At 45.8% G+C, this 26,504-nt stretch overlaps 1 protein-coding gene and 1 pseudogene across 11 annotated transcripts in view; one reads left to right on the top strand and one right to left on the bottom strand.

Moving 5' to 3' along the window:
• Positions 1 to 26,504, bottom strand: part of PPP2R5E (protein phosphatase 2 regulatory subunit B'epsilon) — a 211,828-nt gene that overhangs the window by 142,034 nt on the left and 43,290 nt on the right. The gene's annotated exons all lie outside the window — the stretch shown is intronic.
• LOC134980283 (cyclin-dependent kinase 5 activator 1-like) overlaps positions 3,100 to 26,504 on the top strand; it is a 36,922-nt pseudogene continuing 13,517 nt past the window's right edge.

The following is a 26,504-nucleotide window of genomic DNA, read 5'->3' as shown; positions in this document are numbered from 1 at the left end:
GCATATTATTCCACTCTGTATAACCTGTCTGGTCCGACCGGAAGAATTGACAAGTTGTCCCATCAAACAGCCATAGCTGACTACTTACGGGCCTTAGACTTCCCCACGCTATCCACAAAAGTAGAAGATCTAGATGCCCAGTTTTCTACTGAGGAGGTTAAGAAAGCTATTGAATCCTCTCCCAACGGCAAGAGTCCCGGCCCTGTTGGATATACCATTGCCTATTACAAAGCTTTTAAAGAGAAACTAGTCCCTATACTCACGAGAGCCTTTAATACCATATAAGAACAATCGCCTTTCTCCCCACAATCTCTCGAAGCCCATATTGCAGTTCTACCCAAGGAGGGTAAAGACCCCAGTCTTTGCTCCAGTTACCGGCCCATCTCACTATTAAATATAGACATAAAACTTTTTGCCAAACTGATTGCAAACCGCCTTAAACTATTATTACCTGGCCTGATACATGGAGATCAAGCGGGATTTGTTTTAGGCCGAGAAGCTAGGGATAATACTTCTAAAGTGCTCAACATGATTCACTATGCCGGCCAGCTTTCATCTCCATCAATCATACTGTCGACCGATGCTGAAAAAGCATTTGACAGAGTGGACTGGGACTTTCTGGCGAGTATACTGAAGCATCTGGGACTCGGTAACGCTGGTCTTCACAGAATCCTATCTCTTTATACCTCCCCGTCCGCCAAAATTAGGATTAATGGCTCCCTTTCTGATTCCTTTCCAATGGCACACGACAGGGCTGTCCACTATCCCCATTGCTCTCTGTCCTTTGCATGGAAACATTAGCTCGAAGCATTAGGGCTAACCCGAGTATTTCGGGTTTGTTGGTAAAAGGGACTGAATACAAACTGGCTTTATATGCCGACGATCTACTCGCTATAATCACAAAACCGGTCACTTCTTTGCCAAACTTGATGGCAGAATTTGAGAAGTTTGGAGCCCTCTCTAACTTCAAAATAAATTATTCCAAATCTATTGCCATGAATTTAACTACTCCTCCTGATATAGTAGAGGGCCTGAAACATGCCTTCCCTTTTACCTGGCATGATCACAAATTAAAATATTTGGGGGTGTTACTGACCAACGATTTATCCAAATTATTCTCCCTAAATTTTAACCCCTTATTGGCTAGGCTTCGCCTAGACTTCCAGAAATGGAAGAAACTGGGACTGTCTTGGTTCGGCAGGATTAACGTTGTCAAAATGAATGCCCTCCCTAGGATACTATTCTTTCTCCAGACCCTTCCGATACACATCCCCCTGCTTTGGCTCCGAGACGTCCAGAATCTTATTTGAGCGTTTGTATGGGGTTGTAAGACACCCAGGTTTAAACACGACATTTTATTTAGGAGAAAACATCAAGGGGGACAACAACTCCCACATATTCCTAACTACTACATTTGAACATTTGAATAGGATTCTGGAATGGACGCGTGCTAAGGACCGCAAACAATGGGTCCTACTAGAGGAGGGCTGTCTCCCACATTATATTGAAATTGCACCTTGGCTTCCTACCCTCCCGAAGGTTTCACACCCCACGGTCTCCCTCACGCTCAAATTATGGGCCATGCTGAGATCCCAGAGCCATATATCCTCCAAATGGTCCCCCCTAACCTCCCTTATCTATAACTCCGAGTTTGCTCCAGGTCTTCACGGGACAGCTTTCGCTCCATGGGCGGAAGCCGGGATTTTTAGAGTCGGTCAGCTGGTGAGCTCGGGTAGGGTGCGCTCCTTTTCAGATGTTCAGTCTTCTTGGAACCTACATAGTGCTGAGTTTTGGAGGTTCCTGCAGGTTCATCATATCATATCGTCTTCTAAGAACCTCTCTGACATAACTAGGGATCTCACCGGGTTTGAAAGACTATGCACCTCTCCCAGTTCTCCCACACATACTATCTCACAAATCTATGCGCTTATCATGGAAAACTTTTTCCCGCAACCTCCTACCTTTCTGGCTTCCTGGGAGAAGGAACTGTCAGGGCAACCTACGCAGATTAACTGGGATTCCGTATTTAAGAATGCCCAGGCGAGTTCTCTATGCTTATCGACATTAGAGACCCTCTATAAACTTATATATAGGTGGTATAGGACTCCTCGTGTTCTCAATAAAATGTTTCCCTCTCTCTCGAATCTGTGCTGGAGATGCAAAAACGCCCCAGGGAGTTTTATACATATTTGGTGGGATTGCCCTCTTATAACTCCATTTTGGGCAGAGGTACTTAAATGCACCGAACAGATAGTGGGAGAGGAGATCCCGAAAGACCCAGGTTTTTGGGTCCTTAATCACACCCCCGCAGGAACACACTCCTACAAACATTCCCTGTTTAGACATCTTAGCAACGCAGCTAAAGCGGTTGTTCCAATCCTTTGGAGATCCACCTCACCACCCTCGATTAAATTATGGTTCACAAAGGTTGATTATTTTTTAGATATGGAAGACCTTGTCTCCTTCTCATCCGGGAAAACTGTTAACTTTATAGCTATTTGGTTTCCCTGGTACGACTTTAAGGACACACCTTTGTATCGGTCCTACATGGCGACATAACCCCCCTCATATTCATATCCATATTACGATTACGATGTCTCTATAATATGTCTCAGACCCTTAATTGGTGGAGATCCCCCCTCCGTCCCCCAAACAACCTGTCCCTACTGCGCAGACTCTCACACCTGACTCTACCCGTCTTAATTTTCCCTCTCTTCTCCTTTTTCCTTCTTCTCTTCTCTCTCTTTTTCCTCCTTCCCATTTTCCTATGCTGTTTTGTTAAAATGTCCCTCCTTTATAAGTTCTGATGTTGTAAGCGGAGCAGACAAATTATTTTTCAACTTTGGGCGCTCTGTGTGTAGTGTACTGACATATATGATATGTGATGTTTTTGTCCCCCCCCACCTTTTTGGAAAAGTATTGCTGTAATGTTTTGTCTGCTGCTTTAATCAATAAAAACAGTTTACACAAAAAATAAAATGTGTCTGAGTAATCAATACACCTGTGCACCTGCCTGGTTACCTGCAAAACATGCACTGTGTGGGGTCCTGAGGACCGAGTTTGCAGACCTATGTATTAATACAACTGCAGGAAGGAACTATGCGAAGGAAGAAAGACAGAGCAGAAGCAGATCCTAAAGCTGGAGATATTATAGAAGGCCAAGCAGAATGCACAGTGCGAAACCGGGAACATATGCCAAGTTGCCACCAGTGAATACATAAGATATCCCGGAGCCCAGGATATCAGCTGTCAATATACCAACAATGGCATCCCGGGGGTGAAAATTCCAACAGTTCCCCAAATGCTTTCACCCGTTCCGATTGCCGGCACGCAGAACGCCGGTATCTTAACCACATCCCGCCACCATGACCAGTTGCGCGTGTCACATATACTTACATCCATGTTTTTAACAATGTGTTTTGCTTCCGAATAGAACACATACAAACACCATCTTCTGCAAGAAAGAAAAGCTGGAACCCACAAGCCGACAAAATATATGTCCAAGCTACAAAGTCAGCGTCTGAGAGCATCAGCGGTGTATTCAAAATCAGTCACAGGCAGTTCACAAGTGCTGGTAACGGTCGTCGTTATCATCAAGTGTTTGCACCTGCAGAGAATACCCCCTTGGGCAGATATATACAGATGTGTCCATACATACCCAACCCATTTGCTCCATATGACGCAAGATGCCTGGTGCAATTCCCGTGCTCTTTTCACAATTTCTTTCTACTTTTTGTCTCAATCTGGCATTTTCGTTCGCAAACAGTGCGCTAAGTTTTCAGCTACGGAATTGGCGATCATGACAACGCTGCCGACCAGAAAAGATAAGACACCTACCGGAGTCGTCGCACAGTACTTAGTATACGCAGCACTGACCCAAAAACAAGGATCACCAACTCCTCGAGTATATGGCCACGCAGTCTGGCCATGGCAGTAGCGACTATGTTTCTCTACGTACATAATCGCAGCTGAAGGCAGATACAAACCCCAAAAATGGCCATGACATCTGCATTTTTGCTGCCACCCCTTGTTACCTCTCCCAAACGGTCACTTCCTGTCATTCACTCTGCATTAAAGATCTCCCGTCAAGCAGCATCGCAGAGGTACCCTGACACATGTGCAGTGCGATCACGGTCTGACGATAATCGCTCAGCTGTATGAACATCGGCACTGTGTAAAAACATGACTTAGGCCCTTAGTTTGCAAATAGTGTTTTAGGGCCACCTAGTAGCAAAGTTGCACTATAATTGGGACTATCTGGATCCATTTGCAATTATGTGAACATCCTTACTGTACTACAGCGGTGGCCAACCTGTGGCTCTTGAGCTGCATGCGGCTCTTTCTTTATTCAAATGTGGCTCCCAACACTCTAAAGTATGTGACCACAACAGATACAGAAACCGCTGCACTCCAGCCAGACACGCAGCAACACTACAGGGACTGAAAACTGAAGCAGTCAGATACTAGAGGTGAGACACCCACAAGCAAGCAGAGGACACATTAGGGACTGCTGCAATGGCGCAAGTTGATGGGGGGGGGGGGGGGGGGGGGGGGGGGCTGTAGTGATACATGGAGGTGGGCTAGAGTGACACATGGCAGAGCTGGCGGGAGGGACACAGGAGGGTACTGGCAGGAGTGACGTGGGAGGGTGCTGGAAGTAGTGACACATGGGAGATATGGCTGGAGTGACATAGGAGGGTTGTAGCAGGAGTGACACATGGGAGATATGGCTGGAGTGACATAGGAGGGTGGTAGCAGGAGTGACACATGGGAGATATGGCTAGAGTGACATAGGAGGGTGGTAGCAGGAGTGACACATGGGAGATATGGCTAGAGTGACATAGGAGGGTGGTAGCAGAAGTGACACATGGGAGAGCTGGCTAGAGTGACATAGGAGGGTGGTAGCAGAAGTGACACATGGGAGAGCTGGCTGGAGTGACATAGGAGGGTGGTAGCAGGAGTGACACAGCAGGGTCTTGGCAGTAGTGACACATGGGAGACCTGGCTGGAGTGACACAGGAGAGGGTCCTGGCAGGAGTGACGCGGGAGGGTGCTGGAAGTAGTGACACATGGGAGAGCTGGCTGGAGTGACATAGGAGGGTCCTGGCAGGAGTGACTCATGGGGGAGCTGGCTGGAGTGACACAGCAGGGTATTGGCAGTAGTGACACATGGGAGAGTTGGTTGGAGTGACACGGGGGAGCTGGCTGGAGTGACATAGTAGGGTGCTAGCAGGAGTGACACATGGAAGAGCTGGCTGGAGTGACAGGAGGGTGTTGGCTGGAGTGACATGGTAGAGCTAGCAGGAGTGACACATTCAGAGTTGATCACAGCAGCAAATTTGTTAGCAGTTGGGCAAAACTATGTGCACTGCAGGAGGGGGCAGATATAACATGTGCATAGAGAGTTAGATTTGGGTGGGCTGTGTTCAAACTGAAATCTAAATTGCAGTGTAAAAATAAAGCAACCAGTATTTACCCTGCACAGAAACAAAATAACCCACGCAAATCTAACTCTCTCTGCACATGTTATATCTACCCCCCCCCCCCCCCCCCGCAGTGCACATGGTTTTGCCCAGCTGCTAACAAATTTGCTGCTGCGATCGACTCTGAATTACCCCCAATGTGACTTTAGGTATGCAAGCTCTAACTCTTGTTCTGTACCAGCTCCAATAAAACCACTTAATCAGTAATGCATTCATACAGGGAACAACAGCCCACGACACAGGTATTCAGATGCAATATAGAAAAGCTCAATTAACTTTGAATTTAGCTATGATCATAAATATTATATACCAAATACAATATTGGGAATCACTAATTACTCACAACAACCAACCTACAAAATAATCTACCATCAAAAGAACGGACACCCATATAAACCATTAAAAAGTATTAAAAGGTAACGAGCCCCGTGTGGGCCATCTGATTGGGGGGGGGGGGGGGGTCAATCCGAGTTGATCGCTCGCTGACGATTTTCGCAGCACAGCGATCAGGTAAAAAAACGGCAAAACTGCCGCAGGCGCGTTGTACGGGTACAAAGCGAATCATTGCTGGGCGATGGGTTTAGCGAAGATCCCATTCGCACAGCCGAACGCAAGGTGATTGACAGAAAGAGGGCGTTTATTGGTGTCAACTGACCGTTTTCTGGGAGTGTTTGTGAAAACGCAGGCGTGTCCAGGCGTTTGCAGGGCAGGTGTCAATTCCGGGACCAAAAAGATTGAAGTGATCGCAAAGGCTGAGTAAGTCCAGAGCTACTCAGAAACTGCACAAAAATGTTTTTGCTGCGCTCGGCTGAAAAGGCGATCGCACAACTGCAAAGCGAAAATACACTCCCCCGTGGGCGGCGACTATGCGTTTGCACAGCTGCCTTAAGTAGCTAGCGAGCGAACAACTTGGAATGACCCCCTAGATGTGGCTGCAAGACCTGTGTGTACATCTCAAGTGAAAAGCGTTATAATTGGAAGATTTGGGGGTGTTAGGCTAAATACACTGTAAGAATTTTTTTGCTCGCCCCATTAATTACCGGATCTTTTGGGAAATTGTAGGCACCAGTTTCTGAGCTACACACTAAATATATATATTTTTTTAAAGTTAGCGATTTTCTGCCACATCACACTGCATTTCCATATGCCTGCCTACAAGGAGGATGACCTAGCGACCAGAAAACATAGGAAATACGGGCAGATAACGGAGACTGCACACACACTGCTAGATATTGGGAGATTGTCGTGGTGATTTTTGCATTGCAAGGACAAGTCGGAAAACCGTTCGTTCGTGTTTGAGGGCAAGAATTTCCCGATTTATCCCCAAAACAATCAAGCGTACACACTATACCATAAATCAGGCTAAGTCCCAATTATTGGCAAATCGGCCCCAGAATTGTATAGTTAGCTTTAGGGTACTGTGAGCAAAGTAAAGGGCAGTACTTGAATCCTAAAACCAGCAAAATCAGGACGTTATAATGCGTATTCTGACATTATCCGGTGAGATGGTGAACAGTAACCATACTGATGTTGTTCACAATGTCGACATCTGAACTGCCACCCTGTGAAATGTCGACAATTTCAAAATACAAGCGGTTAGGCGCCTTCGGGAGGGATAGAATTAGGCTGCGCAGTTTAGAAATAGGAGTTAGAGTACTCATCCGACGTCACCACCAGAACTGCCCCACCCGTGGCTGCCAGCATCAGGAGCCACCACTTGCACCAAAAGAGCAGTTAAGAGACCGCTGACCCACCAGGAACATCGGGTCGACACTCTACCACAGGGATGGGGCACCTTCGGCCCTCCAGCTGTTATTGAACTACACATACCAGCATGCCTCGCTACAGTTTTGCTATTTGGCCATGCTAAAACGGTTGCAGGGCATGCTGAGATGTGTAGTTCAACAACAGCTGGAGGACCGAAGTTTCCCCATCCCTGCTCTACCATGTCGTGAGGATATGATGAATGTAGTGTTTGTTCTAGCACCCTGCACCTTTCAAAACACGTGCAGTTCCTCTTTCCTGCTTGTGGTGTCGCTCTCTACTCTGGTGCTTCTCAGCACTTTCTGGTCTGTATTTTAGGCCGAGATACAGAGCAGAGTGTTCCGAGAAGCACCAGAGCAGAGAGCGACACCCCAGGCAGGAAAGAGTAACAGCACGTCTTTTGAAAGGTGCAGGGTGCTAGAATGAACACTATGAATGCACGTCAACCTAACATATCACACCCATTTTGATGCGTCTTCCTCATAAGAGGGAAGAGGAGGTGCAGGAGAACACAGTGAAACACAAACTAGATAATAGAACAAAGATAAATTGTGTGGACGCCTTTCCATACTTTTGAGAGAGGTGTTAAGAGTTAGATTATTCCACAGCAATTGCAGTGTTACTAGTTACATATCCTGCATGTAATAGCAGAACAACGCAGGATTTATAATGCCACTGCTTATGATCTGGGAGTTCTAATGTAATCACTTTGGTGCTCGTGATAAATAGATAGATAGATAGATAGATAGATAGATAGATAGATAGATAGATAGATAGATAGATAGATAGATAGATATTTCTGGTATTGTCACTTAGAAGTCACCCCGACCTCTGATTTCTGTACCCTGTATTAAAGTAGTAAAATTTGTTCTAGGCAATGTTAACTGTGTTATTTGCAGCCACGAGCTCTGCTCCTTGTTATTCCTCTGTTTGGATGTTTTACAGACAAGTCATGCGGTTCTAGTTATCCCGTGTTCACTGAATGCAGCAGAGTGCATTTTCCCACTTACAGATCACTATTGTGACAAGATGAATTTGCTACACTCACCCTGACACAGCAACAAGTGATTGGATGAGCAGAAGCCACCGTTGCTGCATGACGTGTAGAAGATAAATGATAACTGCATGGATCAGCTGCAAGTTCACTACATAAAATCATAATGGTTTTTATGGCTAAAACTACCTGTGCTTTCCCTGGATGGTAACCCCAGAGTTTCAATGAACGCAGTCATGGGGTTCTCCATACTTCCAGGATATTCTCATTAACGATAAAAACTGTTCACTACAGATAATAATGGAAATAATGTCGGTAGAGGGGAAATGGGGAGAGGGCTGTTGGGTTAGGCAAATGGCTGTATCTGGCTTGCAATGAGCAGTGACAAACATGAGTTCGTTGGGCACAACACAGTATTTGGTGTGCGAGGACTGTGTTTTATATAGTGGGCACATAGTTGTATCTGATAGGAATGGATCTGTATATGAAGGTATGATGTTGTAGAATATAGAACCAAATGGTTTGGGCATTGGATTGCTACATATAACAATTGTCTGCTGGCCATACTGTGTTTCAAGTAATAACTTAGTTTTTCCCATACTATACATACATGCTAAAGATATATTACTCCTCTGTACTAGACTCGAGTGTACGCTAGCTATATACAGTTTTCAGATCACCAAATGTTTGTTTTTTTTGTTTTTTTTTATAATATCTGTTTTGTCATTAGTTACTTCAAATTTGCAAAACTAGTCACCCAATCAGACGTACAGTCACCCAATAAGATAACAAATGTTGACGGTTTCAAAACAGTGATAAAGCAATGTGGAAGGTGATAATGCACCAGCCAATCAGATCCTAACTGTCATTTTTCAAACCTGTAATGATTGGCTGCTGCGTTATCACCTTTCCACTTATCACTGTTTTATCACTTCTCCAGGCTTAATACATCTACCCATTGATGTACATACTGCACGCAAAGTACTGTACACTGATCATTGGGGGCGACAATTAGCATTGCGGGGATGAAGCTCCTGGGTAAAGTTCCAGAAGCTATTCAACTGCTACGGATGTAAGCCTTCTACTAGCGGATTTCTGCCTGTATCACCAGAGAAACCCGCAGTAACTAGTGCCTTGGGGCTAGTCGCGGTCTTACTGCGTGCGGTAACAGCATTGCGCACGGCACTTAACGCAGAAGATGCAATTTACAGTGACTAAACCCAGGGCATTGCAGTGAAGTACATCTCCAGGATTAAATGATGGGCGCAAAGTAGTTAAATGAATAGCTCTGGGCACTTAACCTGGTAGCTAAATCCACACGATGCTAATTGAATTGCCCATCCCTATAAAGTATAGTTAATGAAAAATGGTGACATATGAAAGGTGTTAATGTAAAAACAAACAAAACTGCAAGATAATAAAATCAGTCATCATAACACAAATAAAATATGGATCAACAAAAACAAGACAAGGGGCAAAACACAGGGGGGAGGAGGGGATATACCCATCTAAGGGAAAGCTACCTTTCCAATGATGCACACGGCAGATGGAAGCACTAGCCTTACTGAATAAGGGCCACACAGTAGTCAATTGAAATGATTTGGAATCGGCTCATCCATGTGCAGGTCCCACTGCTGTGTCGTTTTAAGCAAAATAAAAAGTAATTCTGTCACCATTACAATGACCGTTCGAAGCAGGAGCATCATTTTATGTTGGAAGCCCAGTGCACACAACAAAGTAAAATATGCAATTTGCAACCGCAAGGAAAAGATGGTATAAATAGAAGTGGGATGCGGTAACGTGACCGGTGGTATCACCCATTCCCAACCCAAGTACCAATTTTGACTATACTTTGTACTAGACAGTACACTAGATAGTCAATATTGACTTGCCTGCACAGTCTATCTAGCCTTACGATACCGACCCGACAGGAGTGCGCATTGGGATCGAATCTGTATCGCAAGCTGCCTAACACCTTGAGATATGCACTAACTTTCCTTAAGATTTTGACTATATAGTCAAAATCTTACAGATTTATCTCTGTACACAACTATCATTTTAAAATATGTTGCCATTTAAAGGCAGCACTGACCTTGCTAATGGTGTGTACACACGGTGAGATATTTTCTTACGATTTTGACTATATAGTCAAAATCGTAAGAAAGGTTAGTGCAGATCTGCGATCTCAATTCGATGCCGATGCGCGGTCGGTATCGCAAGCATAGATAGACTGTGCAGACAAATCAATTTTGACTATCTCAATAGAAGAGATAGTCAAAATTGACACTTAGCCAAAATCGCACAGTCAGTATCGCAAGCACACTTGTTATGTGCTTGCGATGCCGACCTAGCCCCTGTCGCACAGTGAGAACCAGGCATAGCCCGAATCTCACTGTGTGTATGGGCCTTAAATAAAGATTTATTCAAAAGCACAGCACCATTAGAAAATGTCCCTCTGAAGAATTAAAAAAATAAAATAAAGAACAATGTGTGCAATTAAAAAAAGCAAAAATATTCTTGAAAGAAGGGATTTTTTTTTTGTTAAGAAAAATTTGCAGAATTTCCGAAATTTAAAAGTCACTTTAGTCCTACTGCACCATGATGTTAATTGGAGGAGACATAGGACACTTGTTGGGAGTGTATGGAGAGGTCACCTCATGCCATAACAGGATAGCCACTCGTAGGAAGGAGGCCTCCAACAAAGAGCACCTGAAGCAGCTCTCCCTTGCGGGGGAGCACTATTCCACATGTTGGAAACTGTTCCTCTAATATTACTTAGCATTCCAGTTACTACCAGATTCAATAGCAATGACTGAGCTTTAACTTTCAGGATACCCCAAAGTATAAACTAGTGATTCTCAACTCCAGTCCCCAAGCACCACCCCCAACAGGTCATGTTTTCTGGATTTGTGCTGTGTTTTGCTGGATCAGTAGTTATACGACTTATTTCCACAGACAAATATACTGAAAACATGACGTGTTGCGGGATACTTGATGACTAAGTGAATCCAAGTGGAGTGGTCCAGTCCTGGTTGCTTGACCATTTTTTTTGTGTGTGACGACCCCTGTAAGTTAGTAGTCAGAAACTACCATTACTTTATTTACCTTCGTATGAAGATGGCAGCCATTTTTGTATCATGTTTGTTTGGGTCGATTCAATTCGATGACTAGTTGCCAATTTCACTAGTTTACTTAAGTTGTCGACAATTGGAATTCCCCTAATTCAATTCTCGCCAATGTGACTGTTTAGTTGGCGATGTATATACAATTCCTGACAATTTGTTCTCCCTATAGGTTATAATGGTCAGACCAATTCAATGAACTCGTGGGTGGGGAGAGAGTTCAAATTCCCGACAATTGTAGACTTAAACTCTCCCTTTTTTCCTCTAATCCCCCAAGGGGTGACAGTTTACAAATTTTTGTTTTGAATTTAATACTAAGCTATTAGAAATGCTGTAAATAGGTCTAATTTTTCAATCCAACACATTTATATTCCCTCTGGCTAGTTTAGCAAGTGGTTTGTCCCTCTCCCTTCTTAGTTGTTTCAACTAACATATCTTTGCTGCAGTAGAGGATTTCATCTGAAGAAGGAGGACAGCATGCACCTGAATTGAGTTTTAAGAGGATGCCGATCAAATCTTACCGTATAGTACATGACTACACAACTAGGACAGCGATGTGTTTTGTGCCGCAGCGCACCGCAAACAACATTGCAGCGGGGCAGTTATGTCAGAGAATGCTGGCTCTCCCTACAAAACAGCAGGTTTAAGCTGCGAGAACCGGCATTCTCTGATTTACGGAGCACTAAACTGACTAGCTGCGGGAGCCCCCTACTGGCACTATTCAATACGTGCTGAAACTGAATTTACCCCTTCGAAAAACATTTTACTTAATTTAATATTATTTTCAGAATTTTTAAATAAAAAACTTTTGGACTTGCGGTGCCGTGAAAAAAATTCTGATACTCAGGTGGTGATACAAAAAAGTTTGGAAAACCATTGCACTACACTACTAAATAATATTTAAAAAACACACTTTACTACTGCTGCTACTCTACACCGCTCACCCTGCACACACTACAGTACTGCTGCTAATCTCTACTCCCATCCCCACCTACAGTACACTACAGCCCCATACACACAGGGAGATTTCCCCAGAGATGTGTGCTGAGTGAGGAGAAGGGGGGGTTGTTGGGGCGGATCGCTCATGTCACCCAGCGGTGAAATGAGTGATGTGCTAGATTGAGCCTGCATGCAGGCTCAATCTAGCACCAGCGATAGTGAAGCGCGGGACGCGCATTGCTATCGCTGTGGGGGTACACACGGAGAGATCCGTGCTTAACTTCTAAGCAATCTACTCAGATTGCTTAGAATCTAAGCACTGATCTCTGTGTACCCCCCTTACCTCTCATCCAATACACTACTTAACTCCCTTCCCTGCATAATCCGTCACTACCCCGCACACACTATCTTGCACCCCCCTCCCCGCGCACACTATACTACAGCCACTACCCTGCACCCCACACCTAGTACACTAGGTCGGACAATCGGTTGATCGGCAGTTCATGCTACCATATTAGTAACCTACTCTTAGTGTACATAGACCCCTGAGTATTTACTATATGAGAACATAATACATTTGCACAGGGGCAATTCCCAAAGTGAAAAGGGCAAACACATGTACATGGACAAATGTACTGCAGGTCAGATTTTTTGTAACTTTGGAAGTAATTTGGAGTTGGGTACATACCCATTTGCATAGTGAAATATCCATATTTGACCTGTGTATGCCTACGTCTCAACCAACACTCAGATGTGGAATGGCTGACCGGTGGTAAGCATACGGGCAGCGGAATCCCGGCGGGGGGCAAGTGTAGCGAGCCCCTTGTGGGCTTGCTGCGCTGAGGACTCGGTTGTGCCCTCCGCTCGCCACGGCTTCTATTCCCACTCTACGGGTGTCGTGGACACCCACGAATGGGAATAGTCCCAGTTGGTCGGCATGCCGACCGTCGGCATAGTGAGGGTGCGGGATGTAGGGGGAGGTCATGTTATTGTCCGTCTCCTGACCACCGGTCACATGAATACATCCCCCCAACACTCCCTTCCCCACTCACAGTACACTACCTCTCACCCTGCATACCCCTCCCCGCAAACACTACTGCAGCTACCCTGCACCCTCTCCATGCACACACTACACTACTTCTCACTGTACACACCCTCCCCTGCATACTACCGCCGAACAAGTGGATACCTTTAAATACCTGGGTTCAACTATCAACGGTCAACAGATAGCCGCTACAAGTGACATCACGAGACGCATAGGTTGTGCCACAGCTGCCTTTGCATCTCTGAAAAAAGGCCTCTGGGACCAAAAGGACATTACCATTGCCACAAAAAATAAGATTTTACTTACCGATAAATCTATTTCTCGTAGTCCGTAGTGGATGCTGGAACTCCGTAAGGACCATGGGGAATAGCGGCTCCGCAGGAGACAGGGCACAAGAATAAAAGCTTTAGGATCAGGTGGTGTGCACTGGCTCCTCCCCCTATGACCCTCCTCCAAGCCTCAGTTAGGATACTGTGCCCGGACGAGCGTACATAATAAGGAAGGATATTGAATCCCGGGTAAGACTCATACCAGCCACACCAATCACACCGTACAACTTGTGATCTGAACCCAGTTAACAGTATGATAAAACGAAAAGGAGCCTCTGAAAAGATGGCTCACAACAATAATAACCCGAATTTTTGTAACAATAACTATATACCAGTATTGCAGACAATCCGCACTTGGGATGGGCGCCCAGCATCCACTACGGACTACGAGAAATAGATTTATCGGTAAGTAAAATCTTATTTTCTCTGACGTCCTAGTGGATGCTGGGACTCCGTCAGGACCATGGGGATTATACCAAAGCTCCCAAACGGGCGGGAGAGTGCGGATGACTCTGCAGCACCGAATGAGAGAACTCCAGATCCTCCTCAGCCAGGGTATCAAATTTGTAGAATTTCGCAAACATGTTTGCCCCTGACCAAGTAGCTGCTCGGCAAAGTTGTAAAGCCGAGACCCCTCGGGCAGCCGCCCAAGATGAGCCCACTTTCCTTGTGGAATGGGCTTTTACAGATTTTGGCTGTGGCAGGCCTGCCACAGAATGTGCATGCTGAATTGTACTACAAATCCAACGAGCAATCGTCTGCTTAGAAGCAGGAGCACCCAGCTTGTTGGGTGCATACAGGATAAACAGCGAGTCAGATTTTCCGACTCCAGCCGTCCTGGAAACATATATTTTCAGGGCCCTGACAACGTCAAGCAACTTGGAGTCCTCCAAGTCCCTAGTAGCCGCAGGTACCACAATAGGTTGGTTCATGTGAAATGCAGAAACCACCTTAGGTAGAAATTGAGGACAAATCCTCAATTCTGCCCTGTCAGAATGAAAAATTAAGTAAGGACTTTTATATGATAAAGCCGCCAATTCTGACACACGCCTGGCTGAAGCCAGGGCTAACAGCATCGTCACCTTCCATGTGAGATATTTGAAGTCCACAGTGGTGAGTGGTTCAAACCAATGTGACTTTAGAAAACTCAACACAACATTGAGATCCCAAGGTGCCACTGGAGGTACAAAAGGAGGCTGTATATGCAGTACCCCTTTTACAAATGTCTGAACTTCAGGCATTGAAGCCAGTTCTTTCTGGAAGAAAATCGACAGGGCCGAAATTTGAACCTTAATGGACCCTAATTTTAGGCCCATAGATAGTCCTGTTTGCAGGAAATGGAGGAAACGACCCAGTTGAAATTCCTCTGTAGGGGCCTTCTTGGCCTCACACCACGCAACATATTTTCGCCAAATGCGGTGATAATGTTTTGCGGTTACGTCCTTCCTGGCCTTGACCAGGGTAGGGATGACTTCATCTGGAATGCCTTTTTCCCTCAGGATCCGGCGTTCAACCGCCATGCCGTCAAACGCAGCCGCGGTAAGTCTTGGAACAGACAAGGCCCCTGCTGGAGCAGGTCCTTTCTCAGAGGTAGAGGCCACGGATCGTCCGTGAGCATCTCTTGAAGTTCCGGGTACCAAGTCCTTCTTGGCCAATCCGGAACCACGAGTATAGTTCTTACTCCTCTCCTTCTTATGATTCTCAGTACCTTTGGTATGAGAGGCAGAGGAGGGAACACATACACTGACTGGTACACCCACGGCGTTACCAGGGCGTCCACCGCTATTGCCTGAGGGTCCCTTGACCTGGCGCAATATCTGTCTAGTTTTTTGTTTAGACGGGACGCCATCATGTCCACCTTTGGTTCTTCCCAACGGTTTACTATCAGGTGGAAGACTTCTGGGTGAAGTCCCCACTCTCCCGGGTGGAGGTCGTGTCTGCTGAGGAAGTCTGCTTCCCAGTTGTCCACTCCCGGAATGAACACTGCTGACAGTGCTATCACATGATTTTCCGCCCAGCGAAGAATCCTTGCAGCTTCTGCCATTGCCCTCCTGCTTCTCGTGCCGACCTGTCTGTTTACGTGGGCGACTGACGTGATGTTGTCCGATTGGATCAATACCGCCTGACCCTGAAGCAGGGGTTTCGCTTGACTTAGGGCATTGTAAATGGCCCTTAGTTCCAGAATGTTTATATGAAGAGATGCTTCCATGCTTGACCACAAGCCCTGGAAATTTTTTCCCTGTGTGACTGCTCCCCAGCCTCTCAGGCTTGCATCCGTGGTCACCAGGATCCAATCCTGAAAGCCAAATCTGCGGCCCTCTAGTAGATGAGCACTCTGCAGCCACCACAGAAGAGACACCCTTATCCTTGGCGACAGGGTTATCCGCTGATGCATCTGAAGATGCGATCCGGACCATTTGTCCAGTAGATCCCACTGAAAAGTTCTTGCATGGAATCTTCCGAATGGAATCGCTTCGTAAGAAGCCACCATTTTTCCCAGGACCCTCGTGCACTGATGCACTGACACCTGGCCTGGTTTTAGGAGGTTCCTGACTAGCTCGGATAACTCCCTTTGTACTACAAACCTGAGGTACCCTTGGTGAGACGGGTAGATTGGGACGTGGAGATAAGCATCCTTGATGTCCAGAGACACCATATAGTCCCCTTCTTCCAGGTTTGCTATCACCGCTCTGAGTGATTCCATCTTGAATTTGAACCTCTTTATGTAAGTGTTCAAGGATTTCAGATTTAAAATTGGTCTCACCGAGCCGTCCGGCTTCGGTACCACAAACAGCGTGGAATAATACCCCTTTCCCTGTTGTAGGAGGGGTACCTTGATTATCACCTGCTGGGAATACAGCTTGTGAATGGCTTCCAAAACTGCCTCCCTGTCGGAGGGAGACTTTGGTAGAGCAGACTTCAGGAACCGGCGAGGGGGAAACGCCTCGAATTCCAGTTTGTACCCCTGCGATACTACCTGTAGAATCCAGGGGTCCACTTGCGAGTGAGCCCACTGCGCGTTGAAATTCTTGAGACGGGCCCCCACCATGTCTGAGTCTGCTTGTAAAGCCCCAGCGTCATGCTGAAGACTTGGCAGAAGCAGGGGAGGGCTTCTGCTCCTGGGAAGCGGCTGCATGGTGCAGTCTTTTTCCCCTTCCTCTGCTCCGGGGCAGGAAGGAATGGCCTTTAGCTCGCTTGTACTTATGGGAACGAAAGGACTGAGTTTGAAAAGACGGTGTCTTTTTCTGCTGATGTGAAGTGACCTGGGGTAAAAAGGTGGATTTTCCAGCCGTTGCCGTGGCCACCAGGTCCGATAGACCAGCCCCAAATAACTCCTCCCCTTTATACGGCAATACTTCCATATGTCGTTTGGAATCCGCATCGCCTGACCACTGTCGCGTCCATAACGCTCTTCTGGCAGAAATGGACAAAGCACTTACTCTTGATGCCAGGGTGCAAATATCCCTCTGTGCATCACGCATATATAGTAATGCATCCTTCAAATGCTCTATAGTTAACAGTATATTGTCCCTATCCAGGGTATCAATATTTTCAGTCAGGGAATCCAACCACGCGACTCCAGCACTGCACATCCAGGCTGAAGCGATTGCTGGTCGCAGTATAACACCAGTATGTGTGTATATACTTTTAAGAATATTTTTCCAGCCTTCTATCTGCTGGTTCTTTGAGGGTGGCCGTATCAGGAGACGGTAACGCTACTTGTTTAGATAAACGTGTGAGCGCCTTATCTACCCTAGGGGGTGTTTCCCAACGCGTCCTAACCTCTGACGGGAAAGGATATAGTGCCAATAATTTTTTAGAAATTAGCAGTTTTTTGTCGGGGGAAACCCACGCTTTTTCACACACCTCATTTAACTCATCTGACTCAGGGAAAACGATTGGTAGTTTTTTTTTTTTTTTCACACCCCACATAATACCCTTCTTTGTGGTACTTGTAGTGTCAGAAATGTTCAATGCCTCCTTCATTGCCGTGATCATGTAACGTGTGGCCCTACTGGACATTACGTTTGTCTCCTCACCGTCGACACTAGACTCAGTATCTGTGTCTGGGTCTGTGTCGACCCACTGAGGTAACGGGCGTTTTAGGGCCCCTGACGGTGTCTGAGACGCCTGGACAGGCACTAATTGATTTGCCGGCTGTCTCATGTCATCAACCGTTCTTTGCAAAGTGCTGACATTATCACTTAATTCTTTAAATACGATCATCCAGTCAGGTGTCGACTCCCTAGGGGGTGACATCACTAACCCAGGCAATTGCTCCGCCTCCACATCATTTTCCTCCTCATACATGTCGACACACACGTACCGACACACAGCACACACACCGGGAATGCTCTGATAGAGGACAGGACCCCACAAGCCCTTTGGAGAGACAGAGGGACAGTCTGCCAGCACACACCAAGCGCTATATATATATATATATATATATATATATACACAGGAATAACCTTATATAAGTGTTATTCCCTTATAGCTGCTGTTTATATAATTTTTAGCTGCCAATAGTGCCCCCCCTTCTCTTTTTTACCCTGATTCTGTAGCAAGTCTGCAGGGGAGAGTCAGGGAGCCGTCCTTCCAGCGGAGCTGTGAGGGAAAATGGCGCTTGTGTGCTGAGGAGATAGGCTCCGCCACTTCACGACGTCCTTATCTCCCGCTCTTTTCTGTAAAAATGGCAGGGGTTAAAATACATCCATATAGCCCAAGAGCTATATGTGATGTATTCTTTTGCCAACCTAAGGTATCATCTGTTATATTGCGTCTCAGGGCGCTCCCCCCCAGCGCCCTGCACCCTCAGTGACCGGAGTGTGAAGTGTGCTAAGAGCAATGGCGCACAGCTGCGGTGCTGTGCGCTACTTTAGTCTGAAGACAGGATCGTCTTCTGCCGCCGATTTCACCGGACCTCTTCGCTCTTCTGGCTCTGTAAGGGGGCCGGCGGCGCGGCTTCGGGACCCATCCAGGCTGAACCTGTGATCGTCCCTCTGGAGCTAATGTCCAGTAGCCTAAGAAACCCAATCCACTCTGCACGCAGGTGAGTCCGTTTCTTCTCCCCTTAGTCCCACGATGCAGTGAGCCTGTTGCCAGCAGGACTCACTGAAAATAAAAAACCTAAAATACACTTTTATTCTAAGCAGCTCAGGAGAGCCACCTAGCCTGCACCCTTCTCGTTCGGGCACAAAAATCTAACTGAGGCTTGGAGGAGGGTCATAGGGGGAGGAGCCAGTGCACTCCACCTGATCCTAAAGCTTTTATTCTTGTGCCCTGTCTCCTGCGGAGCCGCTATTCCCCATGGTCCTTACGGAGTCCCAGCATCCACTAGGACGACAGAGAAATTAGGGTATTCAACATATCAGTTAGAACAAATTTACTTTATGGTTCAGAATAATGGCAATACTTAAAAACGACCTAACAAAGCTGGAATGTTTCCAAATGAGGTGCTTACGAAATATACTTCAAGAAAAACGAATGGACAGGAGAAAGTAAAACATTCAAAAACTATGCAAAGACCAAACCACAGTTGAATCCTATATTAAAAGACAGCATTTAAAGTGGTTTGGACATGTCTGCAGAATGGAGCCTAAAAGAATACCATACCAGTGCCTAAATGCTGTAACACATTCCGGAGGAATGGAAGATAGTAAGTGATATGCTAAAGAAAACACAGCTAAAGTCAGTTGCCCAAGATCTTCAACCATTACACTTCCATATTGATGATGCCAAGCAAGCTGGCCTAAACCAATCCCAGTTACGTGTGATTATTAGAGATTCCCTGCCTTTGGCTGTCACAGTGCCAGCAAGCTTAGCCTACTGGTGCCAACGACAATTAAGTCACATTATAAAGCAATGATTGATGTTTTTCCACACTTCCACAGAACAATATACTGATTCCCACTGCTGCTACCATTCCTTTCATGTCCGTACCAAAATGGTTTTGGCTTCTACTCCAAAGTCTTGCCTTAACATTGCATTCCTGGGAGTAAAAGGAGGGAAAATAAGTCTCCTCCCTGTCCCTTCCCCCTACTTGCATATTTAAGTCAGACTAATTACAGTATCCCTCACTAAAGTGAATTGCAGACTAAAAAAAACAAAAAAAACACCCAAATTCCTGACAATTGAATTCCCGGGAGTTTGCAAATTCCCGACAATTAGATATAAGTCAGACTAATTACAATAACCCTCTCTGAATTGAATTGCCGACTAAAAAACACATTACTGACAATCAAATTCCCGTGATGCACGGGAGTTTGTAAAGTCAGGAATTTGAAGACAAACTCTCACTGAATTGAATTGACCCCGTTGAATTACATTTTTTTTTACTATTGCGGATATGGGATCCGGTCTCTAAGTCGACAGTAACTAGGTCGACAGGGTGTCTAGGTCGACAGGGTGTCTAGGTCGACAGGGTGTCTAGGTCGACATGAGTTTTTCACAATTTTTTTCTTTTTTTGAACCTTTTCATACTTAACGATCCACGTGGATTACGATTGGAACGGTAATCTGTGCCGAGCGGAGCGAAGGTACCATGCCCGAAGCATGCAAGGGGACGCGGTGCACTAATTGGGGTTCCCGGTCACTCTACGAAGAAAACAACACCAAAATAACAAAAACCTCATGTCGACCTTTTGACCTGTCGACCTAGAACATGTCGATCTAAAGACCCTGTCGACCTAGACACCCTGTCGACCTAGTTACTGTCGACCAATAGTGGTCGACCTAGACATTGTCGACCTAGTTACTGGCGACCTTCCATACCACACCTGCGGATATTTAGGGTAAATGCAATATCTCAGCTCAGAAAGTCATAGAAAGCTGGGATAAAAAAAAAGACATTAATTTTCAGCACATTAAAAACTACATTTTTGTCATATAGCTATTCCCCTACCTCACTTCCTTATGACTGAAATTTAAGGCCAAAGTTAATAGTCAGATTTAAAAAAATAAAATAAAAAATAAAAAGTATTTTTGGAATTTATTTCAGTAGGACAGGAATACAATTTCAGAGCTGTAATTTTTGTGGGGAATAGTTATATACTCAAAGATTTGTCAAACACATTTTGCGTTCTCTATGTTGTCCACTTTTTTTTATTAGAGCGCGTTGACATTGACGGTTTTTCCATTTTTCACCTAAATTGACCTCTTATATCTCTGGTGGGGGCCTGAAAAAAATTTCTAATTCACAGCATACACAGTACTCTGAGGGGTAACTGTAAACATTTTTTTTAATTTAATATTCCATGTGGAACAAAGTTACTCTAAGAAGAAATATTAAATATCAAAATATGGAATATCAAAAATGGGAAGAATATGCAATATCAAAAAAAAATGGAATATCACACTGAAATTATTTTTCTTTTCCAATTGCCACTCAGAGTACTGTGTATACTGTGAATTTGACATTTTTTTTATTAGGTCCCCCACAGAAATATTAGAGGTCAATTCAGGTTTAAAATGGAATAACGAGCAATTACAAAGTGCTCTAATAAAACAAAGTAGACAAGATAGAGAACTCAAAACCTGTTCCCACCACCAAAATTACAGCTCTGAAATTGGTATTCCTTCCCACTGAAATACAATCCAAAAAATAGACTTAAAAAAAAATGTGACAATTAACTTTGGCCTTAAATTTCAGTCATAAGGAATTGAGGTAGGGAAATGGTTATATGACAAAAAAAAAAAAATGTAGCGTGTAATATGCTGAAAATAATGTTCTTTATTCCAGCTTTCTATTACTTTTCTGAGCCGAGATATTGCATTTACCCCAAACGTCAGCAATATTGAAAAATGTACTCCATGATTACATAAATAGCCGCCATCTTCATATGAAGGTAAATAAAAAATAAGAATTTACTTACCGATAATTCTATTTCTCGGAGTCCGTAGTGGATGCTGGGGTTCCTGAAAGGACCATGGGGAATAGCGGCTCCGCAGGAGACAGGGCACAAAAAAGTAAAGCTTTACTAGGTCAGGTGGTGTGCACTGGCTCCTCCCCCTATGACCCTCCTCCAGACTCCAGTTAGGTACTGTGCCCGGACGAGCATACACAATAAGGGAGGCATTTTGAATCCCGGGTAAGACTCATACCAGCCACACCAATCACACCGTACAACTTGTGATCTAAACCCAGTTAACAGTATGACAACAGAAAGGGCCTCTTAAAGATGGCTCCTTAACAATAACCCGAATTAGTTAACAATAACTATGTACAAGTATTGCAGATAATCCGCACTTGGGATGGGCGCCCAGCATCCACTACGGACTCCGAGAAATAGAATTATCGGTAAGTAAATTCTTATTTTCTCTATCGTCCTAAGTGGATGCTGGGGTTCCTGAAAGGACCATGGGGATTATACCAAAGCTCCCAAACGGGCGGGAGAGTGCGGATGACTCTGCAGCACCGAATGAGAGAACTCCAGGTCCTCCTTTGCCAGGGTATCAAATTTGTAAAATTTTACAAACGTGTTCTCCCCCGACCACGTAGCTGCTCGGCAGAGTTGTAATGCCGAGACCCCTCGGGCAGCCGCCCAAGATGAGCCCACCTTCCTTGTGGAGTGGGCTTTTACAGTTTTAGGCTGTGGCAGGCCTGCCACAGAATGTGCAAGTTGAATTGTGTTACAAATCCAACGAGCAATCGACTGCTTAGAAGCAGGTGCGCCCAACTTGTTGGGTGCATACAATATAAACAGCGAGTCAGATTTTCTGACTCCAGCCGTCCTTGCAATGTATATTTTTAAGGCTCTGACAACGTCCAACAACTTGGAGTCCTCCAAGTCGCTAGTGGCCGCAGGCACCACAATAGGTTGGTTCAGATGAAATGCTGATACCACTTTAGGGAGAAAATGCGGACGAGTCCGCAGTTCTGCCCTATCCGAATGGAAGATTAGATAAGGACTTTTATAAGATAAAGCCGCCAATTCAGATACTCTCCTGGCAGAGGCCAGGGCTAGTAACATAGTCACTTTCAATGTGAGATATTTCAAATCCACCTTTTTCAATGGTTCAAACCAATGGGATTTGAGGAAATCTAAAACTACATTTAGATCCCACGGTGCCACCGGAGGCACCACAGGAGGCTGTATATGCAGTACTCCCTTGACAAAAGTCTGGACCTCAGGGACAGAGGCCAATTCTTTTTGGAAGAATATTGACAGGGCCGAAATTTGAACCTTAATGGATCCCAATTTGAGACCCATAGATAATCCTGATTGCAGGAAATGTAGGAAACGACCCAGTTGGAATTCCTCCGTCGGAACCCTCCGATCCTCGCACCACGCTACATATTTTCGCCAAATGCGGTGATAATGTTTCACGGTGACTTCCTTCCGTGCCTTAATCAAGGTAGGAATGACTTCTTCTGGAATGCCTTTCCCTTTTAGGATCTGGCGTTCAACCGCCATGCCGTCAAACGCAGCCGCGGTAAGTCTTGAAAAAGACAGGGACCCTGCTGTAGCAGGTCCCTTCTCAGAGGTAGAGGCCACGGTTCGTCCGTGAGCATCTCTTGAAGTTCCGGATACCAAGTCCTTCTCGGCCAATCCGGAACCACTAGTATTGTTCTTACTCTTCTTTGCCGTATGATCTTCAATACCTTTGGTATGAGCGGCAGAGGAGGAAACACATACACTGACTGGTACACCCAAGGAGTTACCAGTGCGTCCACAGCTATTGCCTGTGGATCTCTTGACCTGGCGCAATATTTGTCCAGTTTCTTGTTGAGGCGAGACGCCATCATGTCTACAATTGGTCTTTCCCAACGGTCTATTAACATGTTGAAGACTTCTGGATGTAGACCCCACTCTCCCGGATGAAGATCGTGTCTGCTGAGGAAGTCTGCTTCCCAGTTGTCCACGCCCGGGATGAACACTGCTGACAGTGCTATCACGTGATTCTCCCCCCCAGCGAAGAATCTTGGCAGCTTCTGCCATTGCACTCCTGCTTCTTGTGCCGCCCTGCCTGTTTACATGGGCGACCGCCGTGATGTTGTCCGACTGAATCAACACCGGCTTTCCTTGCAGGAGAAGTTCCGCCTGGCTTAGAGCATTGTAGATTGCTCTTAGTTCCAGAATGTTTATGTGAAGAGACTTTTCCAGACTCGTCCATACTCCCTGGAAGTTTCTTCCTTGTGTGACTGCTCCCCAGCCTCTCAGGCTGGCGTCCGTGGTCACCAGGATCCAATCCTGAATGCCGAATCTGCGGCCTTCTAATAGGTGAGCCTTCTGCAACCACCACAGAAGTGACACCCTTGTCTTTGGTGACAGGGTTATTCGCAGGTGCATCTGCAGATGCGACCCTGACCATTTGTCCAACAGATCCCTTTGGAATATTCTTGCATGGAATCTGCCGAATGGAATTGCTTCGTAAGAAGCCACCATTTTTCCCAGGACTCTTGTGCATTGATGTACTGACACTTTTCCTGGTTTTAGGAGGTTCCTGACCAGATCGGATAACTCCTTGGCTTTTTCCTCTGGAAGGAAAACCTTTTTCTGAACCGTGTCCAGAATCATTCCTAGGAACAGCAGACGAGTTGTCGGGATTAAATGGGATTTTGGAATATTCAGAATCCACCCGTGTTGTCTTAGCACCTCTTGAGATAGTGCTAAAGCTGTCTCCAGCTGTTCTCTGGACCTTGCCCTTATTAGGAGATCGTCCAAGTATGGGATAACTAATACGCCTTTTCTTCGAAGAAGAATCATCATCTCGGCCATTACCTTGGTAAAGACCCGAGGCGCCGTGGACAATCCGAACGGCAGCGTCTGAAACTGATAGTGACAGTTTTGAACAATGAACCTGAGGTACCCCTGGTGTGCGGGGTAAATCGGAACGTGTAGATACGCATCCTTGATGTCCAAGGATACCATAAAGTCCCCTTCTTCCAGGTTCGCTATCACTGCTCTGAGTGACTCCATCTTGAACTTGAACTTTTTTATGTAGAGGTTCAAGGACTTCAGATTTAGAATAGGCCTTACCGAGCCATCCGGCTTCGGTACCACAAATAGAGTGGAATAATACCCCTTTCCTTGTTGTAATAGGGGTACTTTGACTATCACCTGCTGAGCGTACAGCTTGTGAATGGCTTCCAACACCCTCTCCCTTTCGGAAGAGACGGTTGGTAAGGCAGACTTCAGGAAACGATGAGGAGGATCCGTCTCTAATTCCAACCTGTACCCCTGAGATATTATCTGCAGGATCCAGGGGTCTACCTGCGAGTGAGCCCACTGCGCGCTGTAATTTTTGAGACGGCCCCCCACTGTCCCCGAGTCCGCTTGAGAGGCCCCAGCGTCATGCTGAGGTTTTTGCAGGAGCCGGGGAGGGCTTCTGTTCCTGGGAAGGAGCTGCCTGTTGGTGTCTCTTCCCTCTTCCTCTGCCTCGTGGCAGGTACGACAAGCCCTTTGCTCTCTTATTTTTGTAGGAGCGAAAAGGCTGCGGTTGAAAGGTCGGTGCCTTTCTCTGTTGGGGAGTGACTTGAGGTAAAAAAGTGGATTTCCCGGCAGTAGCCGTGGCCACCAAGTCTGATAGACCAACTCCAAATAACTCCTCCCCTTTATACGGCAAAACCTCCATGTGACGTTTTGAATCCGCATCGCCTGTCCACTGTCGTGTCCATAAGGCTCTTCTGGCTGAAATGGACATAGCACTCACCCGAGATGCCAGTGTGCAAATATCCCTCTGTGCATCACGCATATAGATAAATGCATCCTTTATTTGTTCTAACGACAGTAAAACATTGTCCCTATCTAGGGTATCAATATTTTCAATCAGGGATTCTGAACAAACTACTCCAGCACTGCACATCCAGGCAGTTGCTATAGCTGGTCGTAGTATAACACCTGCATGTGTGTATATATTCTTTTGAATAACTTCCATCTTTCTATCTGATGGATCCTTAAGTGCGGCCGTCTCAGGAGAGGGTAACGCCACTTGTTTGGAATAGCGTGTGAGCGCCTTGTCCACCTTAGGGGGTGTTTCCCAGCGCGCCCTAACCTCTGGCGGGAAAGGGTATAATGCCAATAACTTTTTTGAAATTATCAACTTTTTATCAGGAGCAACCCACGCTTCATCACACACGTCATTTAATTCTTCTGATTCAGGAAAAACTGTTTGTAGTTTTTTCACACCATACATAATACCCTGTTTTACGGTATCTGTAGTATCAGCTAAATGTAACGTCTCCTTCATTGCCAAAATCATATAACGTGTGGCCCTACTGGAAAATACGTTTGAATTTCTACCGTCGTCACTGGAATCGGTGCCCGTGTCTGGGTCTGTGTCGACCGACTGAGGCAAAGGGCGTTTTACAGCCCCTGACGGTGTTTGAGGCGCCTGGACAGGCATTAATTGATTGTCCGGCCGCCTCATGTCCTCAACTGACTGTTTAAGGGAAGATAAACCATCACGTAATTCCACAAATAAAGGCATCCATTCTGGTGTCGACCCCCTGGGGGGTGACATCTGCATATTTGGCAATTGCTCCGCCTCCACACCAATATCGTCCTCATACATGTCGACACCACGTACCGACACACACCGCAAACTCACAGGGAATGCTCTAATGAAGACAGGACCCACTAGCCCTTTTGGGGAGACAGAGGGAGAGTCTGCCAGCACACACCACAAAGCGCTATATATACAAGGGATATCCTTATATTAAGTGCTCCCTTATAGCTGCTTTAATATATATATATATAGCCATTAATGTGCCCCCCCTCTCTGTTTTACCCTGTTTCTGTAGTGCAGTGCAGGGGAGAGACCTGGGAGCCGTTCTGACCAGCGGAGCTGTGACAGAAAATGGCGCCGTGTGCTGAGGAGATAGGCCCC

This window comes from Pseudophryne corroboree, chromosome 12 (assembly GCF_028390025.1).
Source record: "Pseudophryne corroboree isolate aPseCor3 chromosome 12, aPseCor3.hap2, whole genome shotgun sequence".
Classification (NCBI taxonomy): domain Eukaryota; kingdom Metazoa; phylum Chordata; class Amphibia; order Anura; family Myobatrachidae; genus Pseudophryne; species Pseudophryne corroboree.
Note: the sequence above shows the minus strand (reverse complement) of the source record. Positions and strands in the feature narration are given on the sequence as shown.